General features: G+C 39.7%; 1 protein-coding gene across 1 annotated transcript in view; it reads left to right on the top strand.

Annotated features, from left to right (window-relative positions):
- The first annotated feature begins 2,524 nt into the window (after positions 1–2,524).
- MANEA (mannosidase endo-alpha) overlaps positions 2,525–8,465 on the top strand; it is a 64,861-nt gene continuing 58,920 nt past the window's right edge. The window contains exon 1 of the mRNA XM_043890178.1: positions 2,525–2,694. The gene's annotated coding sequence lies outside the window, so the exon portion shown is untranslated. The remainder of the gene's footprint in view (positions 2,695–8,465) is intronic.

The following is an 8,465-nucleotide window of genomic DNA, read 5'->3' as shown; positions in this document are numbered from 1 at the left end:
AACACTAGTGCATGGAAGACTCACAGGGGTTTGCTTACATAGCAACTGATAAGGAGACTGTGCAGACCTAGTCCTCCCTCATAGATGGGTGTTACTGATGGGTGGTTTCCCAGTCCATCCACAAGCCACAGGGGCATACACCGTGTTCTTCTGCCAGCATAACCACTGGAGTCCCAGTTTCCTGAGACTCTTTATCTAGTGGTGTCTTTTGGTGAAGTGAAATTAATTAGTTATGGAAGAGCTTCTCGTCTAGGGTGCCATCAATGTGTATGCCAAAATATCAGTCTCCTCAACTCTAGGATTTACCCTGAGTCTGGGATATTCAGAGCCACAGATCCAACATGTTCACTGCAAGCAGGCCGTTTGCCTCAAAGTTTTATGAAAATATTCTTTTTATCTGTTTGGCAAAATGTGAAGAAGGATGGGAAACACCAGGCAGAACCAATACTCACTAGTCTCTCTAGGAACTCTGGGAGTCTGGTGGCAAAATCCAGTCATTATCTACATAGACCTCAGTAGGCCTCTGCCAATTCCATTCCAATTAAATTCAAGCAGAATTTTTGGGTCTTGGCTGATTCATCTTAATCTTTACATGAAAAAGCAAAGAGCCAAGAATAGCCAAGGCAATTTTAGAGAAGAATCATATGGAAGCAGGACTTGCAAAATGTTTGGATAAAGGTGCATGGGAATTCATTATATTATCTGTATTTTTCTGCATCTGTCTAAAATATTTCACAATTAACTTAAATTTAGAAGAAAATAAAAGAGTGTAGCTATAGTCTCTGATTGTTAAGGCTCTTGTAAACAAGAAAGTAGAGAGCACAAAATATAACCTAAAAAGTTGTTGAATTCAGCTAGCAGTACCTTAAAATATATAGCATTTAGTCATCAAAAGACACCATAAAAAATTAAAAGACAAAAAAAAAATTAAAAGACAACAAGAGAGTCTCTGCAAACTAAGAGACACTATTTGTAACACAATTATCTGAAAAAAGAGGTGTATTTACACTTTAAAAATATATAAAGATTATCTGCAAATTAATTTTAAAAAACAAGTCAACCAAAAAATGAACCAAAATCAGAACAGGCATTTCACAGAAACCCAAATAGTCACTAAACATATAAAGATGCACAACCACATTAGCAAGACAGAAAATACAAATTAAAAGATCAATCAGATGCTACCACCATCTGATTATAACAATCAGTGTGGGTTGATTACAATAGTAATCAACAATAGTGTGGGTGTTACAAATAATGATGTGATAGTCCAATTCATGTGAAATGGATTTATGTGTAGATGAACCTCAAAAACTGAATGTGCAGTGAAAAAAAGGAAAAAAATGTAGTGTAAATTTATTAGATCAAGATACAATACCAGGATAGCTATATTTTTAGGGAATTACACACATAAATATTTTCAAAAAGAGCAAGCAAATGAATAATATAAAATTTAGAGTAATAATTATTTTTGGCTGGAATGGAAAAAGTTTTAAAGAGGCCTCTTAGAAGGCTTCAAAAATGCTGGCACTTGTCTGGATCTTCAGGTCTGTAGTGAGTACCTGGGTATTCTTTTTTATTATTACCCTTTAAAATGTGCACATATGGGATACATTCACATATATATATATATATATATACATATATATATATATATTTCACAATTAACATTTGTTTAGAAAATCCAGTGAGATTTAAGGAAGAGCTCTTACAAAATTGTTTGTATCAGCAACTTCTAGACTGTCAGTGAGGATTTCCTTGCTACTAGGTAACCAAACAAAAGAGAGAATTCTCTTGGCTTCTGAGGCTGATGTAAGGTGAAAACTTTCAGCTGTAACCCCTATTTCAAAAGTTCTTTTTCTCCACAGCTGCCTCATTGTTCTCAATTATTTCTAAAAGTATTTCAACACGTGATTTTGCATAATGTTTGCAAATAAAAAGTGTCATTTCTGCCTTTTAGCTTCCAAGTAAAGTTTCATATATATATATATATATATATATATATATATATATATATATATTTTTTTTTTTTTTTTTTGGAGGGCAACATGTTCTCTAATTTACAATGTTTGAAAACTGCCAGCCAGTTAAAAGGAACTCTTGGATACCTCTGCTTCCCTTGTGGCTCAGCTGGTAAAGAATCCGCCTGCAATGTGGGAGCCCTGGGTTCAAGCCCTGGGTTGGGAAGATCCCCTGGTTAAGGGGAAAGCTACCCACTCCAGTATTCTGGCCTGGAGAATTCACAAAGAGACGGACACCACTGAGCGACTTTCACTTTCACTTTACACTTTCAAAGCTTTCCAGCAGAACCTTAGAACACCAGTTTCTAAGAGAGGAACGGGTTTTCTCTAGTTGGGGAAAGGGGGCGGGGGGTGGAGTCCAGCTTAACTCAACTCTGCCCCTCTGCTCCTTTCGTAGGAGACGCCCAGAAAAATCTCTCCCGGCGTGCATCTACACCCCTTTCCGCCCCTCACAGACCCCAGGGACCTGTGCCGGGAAACCAGAGCCCCGCCCACTCAGCGAGCCCCACCCCGCGCTGGCCCCGCCCCCAGGCGCTCCCAGCACCCGGTGCGCGCGCCCTTCGGGAGGCGGGGCTGCTCAGGCTCACTGCCGGGCCTCGGCGGCTGCATGCGCTCTCCGCTTCTAGGTCTGCGCCGGCTGGTCCTCTCCTGGTGTCTGGATTCCCGGGCCCTGGTGAGTAGCTGGAGATTTCCGGGCCCAGCTGGCTCAGTTGTGGCCAGCACTGGGGCCCTCAGCGCCTGCGCTCTTACCCGCCAGCCAATCTGCTCGCCTGCAGATGGCCTTTGACCCTGCGCCCCAACGCCCTGCGGCGGCCGCGGCGGGCTGCGTATCGCTGCGAGTCTCGGGAACCCCACTCCGTCGCTATTATACCTAATTTTGCTAGAGTTAGTTTTGTTGTCTTCTATCCTACTTTATCCCGAGCCTGTCGGCCTTGTCTCCGTCACTTTTTTGCAGCGGAACCTCTTGTCGCCTCGGTATTTTTCCCTCCCCAGGAAGTTGGGAATTTTAGGAGTGATGGAAAAGCCTTTCAGCGCCTTATCCTTTTGTCCCCAAACTCGGCCTTGTGCCTCGGGGGCCAGTGGGAAGGTGAGGCCTACCTGGCTTGGGCTGCAGCAGGAAGGTGGCAGGCTCCGGTCTCCGGACTCCGAGCCGTGGGGAGAGGAGGGCGAGGGTGGGGAGGCCGACGCAGAGAGGCGTTTTCATTCACCTGTTCCACGTTTGACACTATCATTTTAGACTGTTAGCGTTTGCTGAATCGAAGGATGCAACTCTGCTGGAATAGTATCTTTTCCTATTTTCCAGAGGAACCAGTGAAAACTTAGGCAGTTAGGACTGTTGGTTTCTGTTTCAGCAGCTAGAGACCCTGCAGATATGAGTTAAGGAAAAGTGTGGAAGTACGTTAAAAAAATAAAACAAGGAAAAAAAAAAAAATAAAACAAGGGAAGATAATGTTAATTATATGAATTCAGAAAAAGGCAAGTAAGACTGGAATGAGTTGGTTATGTTAAAGTATTAAGACGGGAGCTTCCTGGGTGTCTCAGTGGTAAAGAATCCACCTGCAGTGCAAGAGATCCTGGTTTGATCCCTGGGTTGGGAAGATCCCGTGGAGAAGGAAATGGCAGCTCACTCCAGGATTCTTGCCTGGGAAATCCCATGGACAGAGGAGCGGGCTACATACAGTTCATGGAGTCGCGAAGACTCGGATGTGTTCAGCAACTAAATAACAACCACCAAATTTAGACAATAGTTGAAAGAAAAATACAAAATAAAATCTAGGTATTGGTAATATTAAGTCACACGATTGCACATCATTTTCATGACAGTATGTTACTCCATTCATATTGAACTGTATGTAAACCTTGAAAAAATAGTGTTGTGTAGGGAATCTTGCGGATTTGCAGTTTTATGCGTTTTTCTATGCATAAAACATTACCAGAGCTGTTGCTGTCAGTCACACAGTGAGTACTGAGTATGTAAGAAAATAAACTTTCTTCAGATTAAATTTGGACTACAGTTTATGAGTAGGTGATAACAGATAATCATTTTTAAGCAAAAACATAATCACATCTCAGCAGTTTTCATCTGTCACAAAATATATGGTGGTGTATTCTCTAAACTTGCATTCCCGAAAATGTAGGAAGCTGTGAAAACATGAGGAGCTTGAGTTCTAGAACTGTATTTCTCTGCTCTTTGCGCATTGCTTAACCTCAGGTTACTCAGCCATTTGTTAGCGCAGGTACTGGGAAAAAGCTGGCAACTGCTCTGTTGCCAGTTTAGTTCAGCTCAGTTCAGTCGCTCAGTCGTGTCTGACTCTTTGTGACCCCATGGACTGCAGCATGCCAGGCCTTCCTGTCCATCACCAACTCCCGGAACCTACTCAAACTCATGTCCATTGAGTTGGTGATGCCGTCCCACCATCTCATCCTATGTCGTCCCCTTCTCCTCCCGCCTTCAGTCTTTCCCAGCATCCCGGGTCTTTTCAAATGAGTCAGTTCTTCGCATCAGGTGGCCAAAGTATTGGAGTTTCAGCTTAAGCATCAGTCCTTCCGATGAATAGTCAGGACTGATTTCCTTTAGGATGGACTGGTTGGATCTCCTTGCAGTCCAAGGGACTCTCAAGAGTCTTCTCCAACACCACAGTTCAAAAGCATCAAGTCTTCTGCACTCAGCTTTCTTTGTAGTTCAGCTCACATCCATACGTGACTACTGGAAAAACCATAGCTTTGACTAGATGGACCTTTGTTGGTAAAGTAATATCTCTGCTTTTTAATACTCTGTCTAGGTTGGTCATAACGTTTCTTCCAAGGAGCAAATGTTTTTTTAATTTCATGACTGCAATCACCATCTGCAGTGATTTTGGATCCCACCGAAAAAAAGTCTCTCACTGTTTCCACTGTTTCCTCATCTATTTGCCATGACATGATGGGCCCAGATACCATGATCTTAAGTTTTCTGAATGTTGTGTTTTAAGCCAACTTTTTCACTCTCTTTCACTTTCATCAAGAGGCTCTTTAGTTCTTCTTCACTTCTGCCACAAGGGTGGTGTCATCTGCATATCTGAGGTTATTGATATTTCTCCCAGCAATCTTGATTCCAGCTTGTGCTTCATCCAGTCCAGCATTTCTCATGATGTACTCTGCATATAAGTTAAATAAGCAGGGTGACAATATACAGCCTGACGTACTCCTTTCCCGGATCGGAACCAGTCTGTTATTCCATGTCCATTTCTAACTCTTGCTTCTTGAAACTGCATACAGATTTCTCAGGAGGCAGGTCAGGTGGTCTGGTATTCCCATCTCTTTCAGAGTTTTCCACTGTTTGTTGTTATCCACACAGTGAAAGGCTTTGGCATAGTCAATAAAGCAGAAGTAGATATTTTTCTGGAACTCTCTTGCTTTTTCAATGATCCAATGGATGTTGGCAATTTGATCTCTGGTTCCTCTGCCTTTTCTAAATCCAGCTTGAATATCTGGAAGTTCATGGTTCACGTAGTGTTGAAGCCTGGCTTGGAGAATTTTGAGCATTACTTTGCTAGCGTGTGAGATGAGCGCAATTGTGTGGTAGGTTGAGCATTCTTTGGCAGTGCCTTTTTTTGGTAATTTAGTTCAGTCGTGTGTAAAAAGAAGTTCTACTTCATAGGTTGTTTTGAACATTAAAATGGGGAGATGAGATTATGCTTTACTGAATTTCTGTTAACAAAAGGATACAGGTGTTTACATTAAAACTGACTTGGGCAAAGAACTTGTGGTACAGAAGCTGATTTTGAAAGTTCCAGATGTGTTTTCAATTCAGTTCAGTTGCTCAGTTATGTCCAACACTTTGTGACCCCATGGACTGCAGCATGCCAGGCATCCCTGTCCATCACCATCCCCCTGAGCTTGCTCAAGCTCATGTCCATCGAGTCGGTGATGCCATCCAACCATTTCATCCTCTGTCGTCCCCTTCTCCTCCTGTCTTCAATCTGTCCCAGCATCAGGGTCTTTTCCAGTGAGTCAGGTCTTCGCATCATGTGGCCAAAGTATTGGAGCTTCAGCATCAGTCCTTCCAATTAATATTCAGGACTGATTTCCTTTAGAATTGACTGCTTTGATCTCCTTGCAGTCTAAGGGACTCTCAAGAGTCTTCTCCAACACCACAGTCTAAAGCTAGAATTAGTTATATTTCTCTTCAATGGTTTCCTAGAAAATAATGTTAGGAAAACAGCTAGAAAAAGAAAGCAATCAGAAATCTGTAAAACATAATAAAAATTAAACTGAAATTTTGGGGTCTTTCTGCATAGCAGGATGAGCTAATCCATTTTGAAATCATAGTATCACACTGATTCGGGATCTCATATATCTCGCTAGACCTACAAATTAAAGTCAGTCATTTCAAAGATTGAAAGACCTGCAAATCACAAAAATCAAAAGTAGAGGCCATAGAGTTTCAAAAGAACAAATGTATTACTTCTGTGTGTCGTTTTATCATGTGCCCTTTGAAGATGCTAGATTTTCCTTTATCTGATACCCTGAGTATTGAGTAGGTTTCTCCTTTGGAAACCTATACATCTGTAATTAACTTGGAACTTTTTTCCTCTGAGATGACTTCTGGAACTTTTTTGTGTTGAAACCAATTAAGTAGTTCTACCACACTTTTTCTACTAAAGATCATTAGACCTGTTAGGCATCTCAAATTTCATTGTTTTGCTAAGTTGGACACAATAATTTTTATTAAAATGGATTTAAAAAATTATTGGATCTGTCTATTTAGCTATGATTCTTCCTGTATAATATGTTCAGTATAAGTATAGACTGGGCATGTCAGCTGTATGCATAGTCTGTAGAACCTGTTTGTACACATACTGCCCCAGTAGATACCAATGTCAAAAACAAAAGGGCCAGAAGTTAAATTTTTTAAGTTGAACATTTAATATTCATTGACTAAATATAAGGTATATTGGGTTCTACTATAGTGTAAAGGTAAGGACTCCATTTCTGGATCTTATGGAACAATCTAGTAGGATGTATAATACATTAAATAGCATGGTGCAATAGATAAAGAAATGCCAGTTTAAAAAGTAGGTAACAGTGTCATAATGGACTATATGGGAAAGGGAGTATTTTTCAGTCTGGAATCATTGGGAGAAGTATCAAGAAGAGGCAACAGTCTAGCTTTGTCTTGATGGATTAGTGTAATAGTCCAGAAATTAGCCATATAGAGAATAGGTACTTAGAGTAAACTGTGTGTTAACTGATTGCTTGCCAGGCACCTATCTTTAATAACAATCATCATCAAAATAAATAGTTGTTTGTATTCATTCAGTATTACACTAAGCCAGAAATGATTCCAGGGGTTTTGTAATACTAACTTCTTTCATCCTCATAAAAATCCTTTGAGTGAGGTAATAACTCATTGTAGAGATGAGAAAAGCAGGGAAAACTTCAAGTCACTTATATAGGTGAAAAGGCTAAAAAAAGCCCTGCTAGAATTTGGACTGCAGAATCCAAATTTTAAGCACAGGAGACCTGTGTTTATTTAGGTAGATTAGACTTACTGGAAGTAATAATATGAAAGGAAAAGAGAAATAGAGTAAAGGAGGGAGCAGCAGCTTTTATAAATAGATATTTTGTGTTTTGTGTTCATCTAGTGCTCTGAGAAGTGGGTCTAACAAATATATAAAGGTCTCAGAACTGTTTCATATATTTCTTCACTTTTCTTTTTCTTTTTCTTTTTTAAATTAATTGGTATCATTTGATTAAAACATTACCCTTTTTATTTTGCATATATTATCTTGCATGATTTACAGAACAAATTTGTCAGAAGACAGAACAGTTAATTTTTTTTTAGACAAGTTTTAAAAAAATCTCAGACTCACACAGGTCAACATAGGTGATTTAAACGTAGATCTTCAAATTCCCAAACCAATATTCTTTCCATTATGTATCCTGACTCTTCCTTGAATTTCGCCCTGTTCAGCTGATCAGTGTTTCAAAAATACGTCTTATAATTTCTAAATTGAGTAGTTATTGTTCCCATTCTCTATGATTTGTCAATATTCATTACCATTGATTATTTCCTTATAAAATACCTACTGCATTTTAATTTTTCCTCCTTATGAAATATTATGTTCTAATTTTAGAAGACAGCGTAAGAAAGTATCACTAAGTAATTGATTACCCACAGGTAATCATTATACTTGTTTAAGTGCACTTCCTCTCTGTCTCCTTAATATAGTTGAGCTCCTGTTACATGCATGTTTTTTTCCCTACTTAATGACTTGTCAAAAATTCTCTGTTTCTTTAAGTAAAGGGAAAGTGTTTTTATCTTGTCAACTTTGAAATTTTAGGACAACAAATTGTAGAGGCGGGTCAGAATGGTAGTATCATCCCTTTATTCATGTACACAAGAGTGCCACCTTCCCTGCAAAGGAATGTTACCCTCTGTAGATAATCATCCTTATTAGA

This window comes from Cervus elaphus, chromosome 28, assembly GCF_910594005.1.
Source record: "Cervus elaphus chromosome 28, mCerEla1.1, whole genome shotgun sequence".
Lineage (NCBI taxonomy): Eukaryota > Metazoa > Chordata > Mammalia > Artiodactyla > Cervidae > Cervus > Cervus elaphus.
This window is presented reverse-complemented; position numbering and strand designations above follow the sequence as displayed.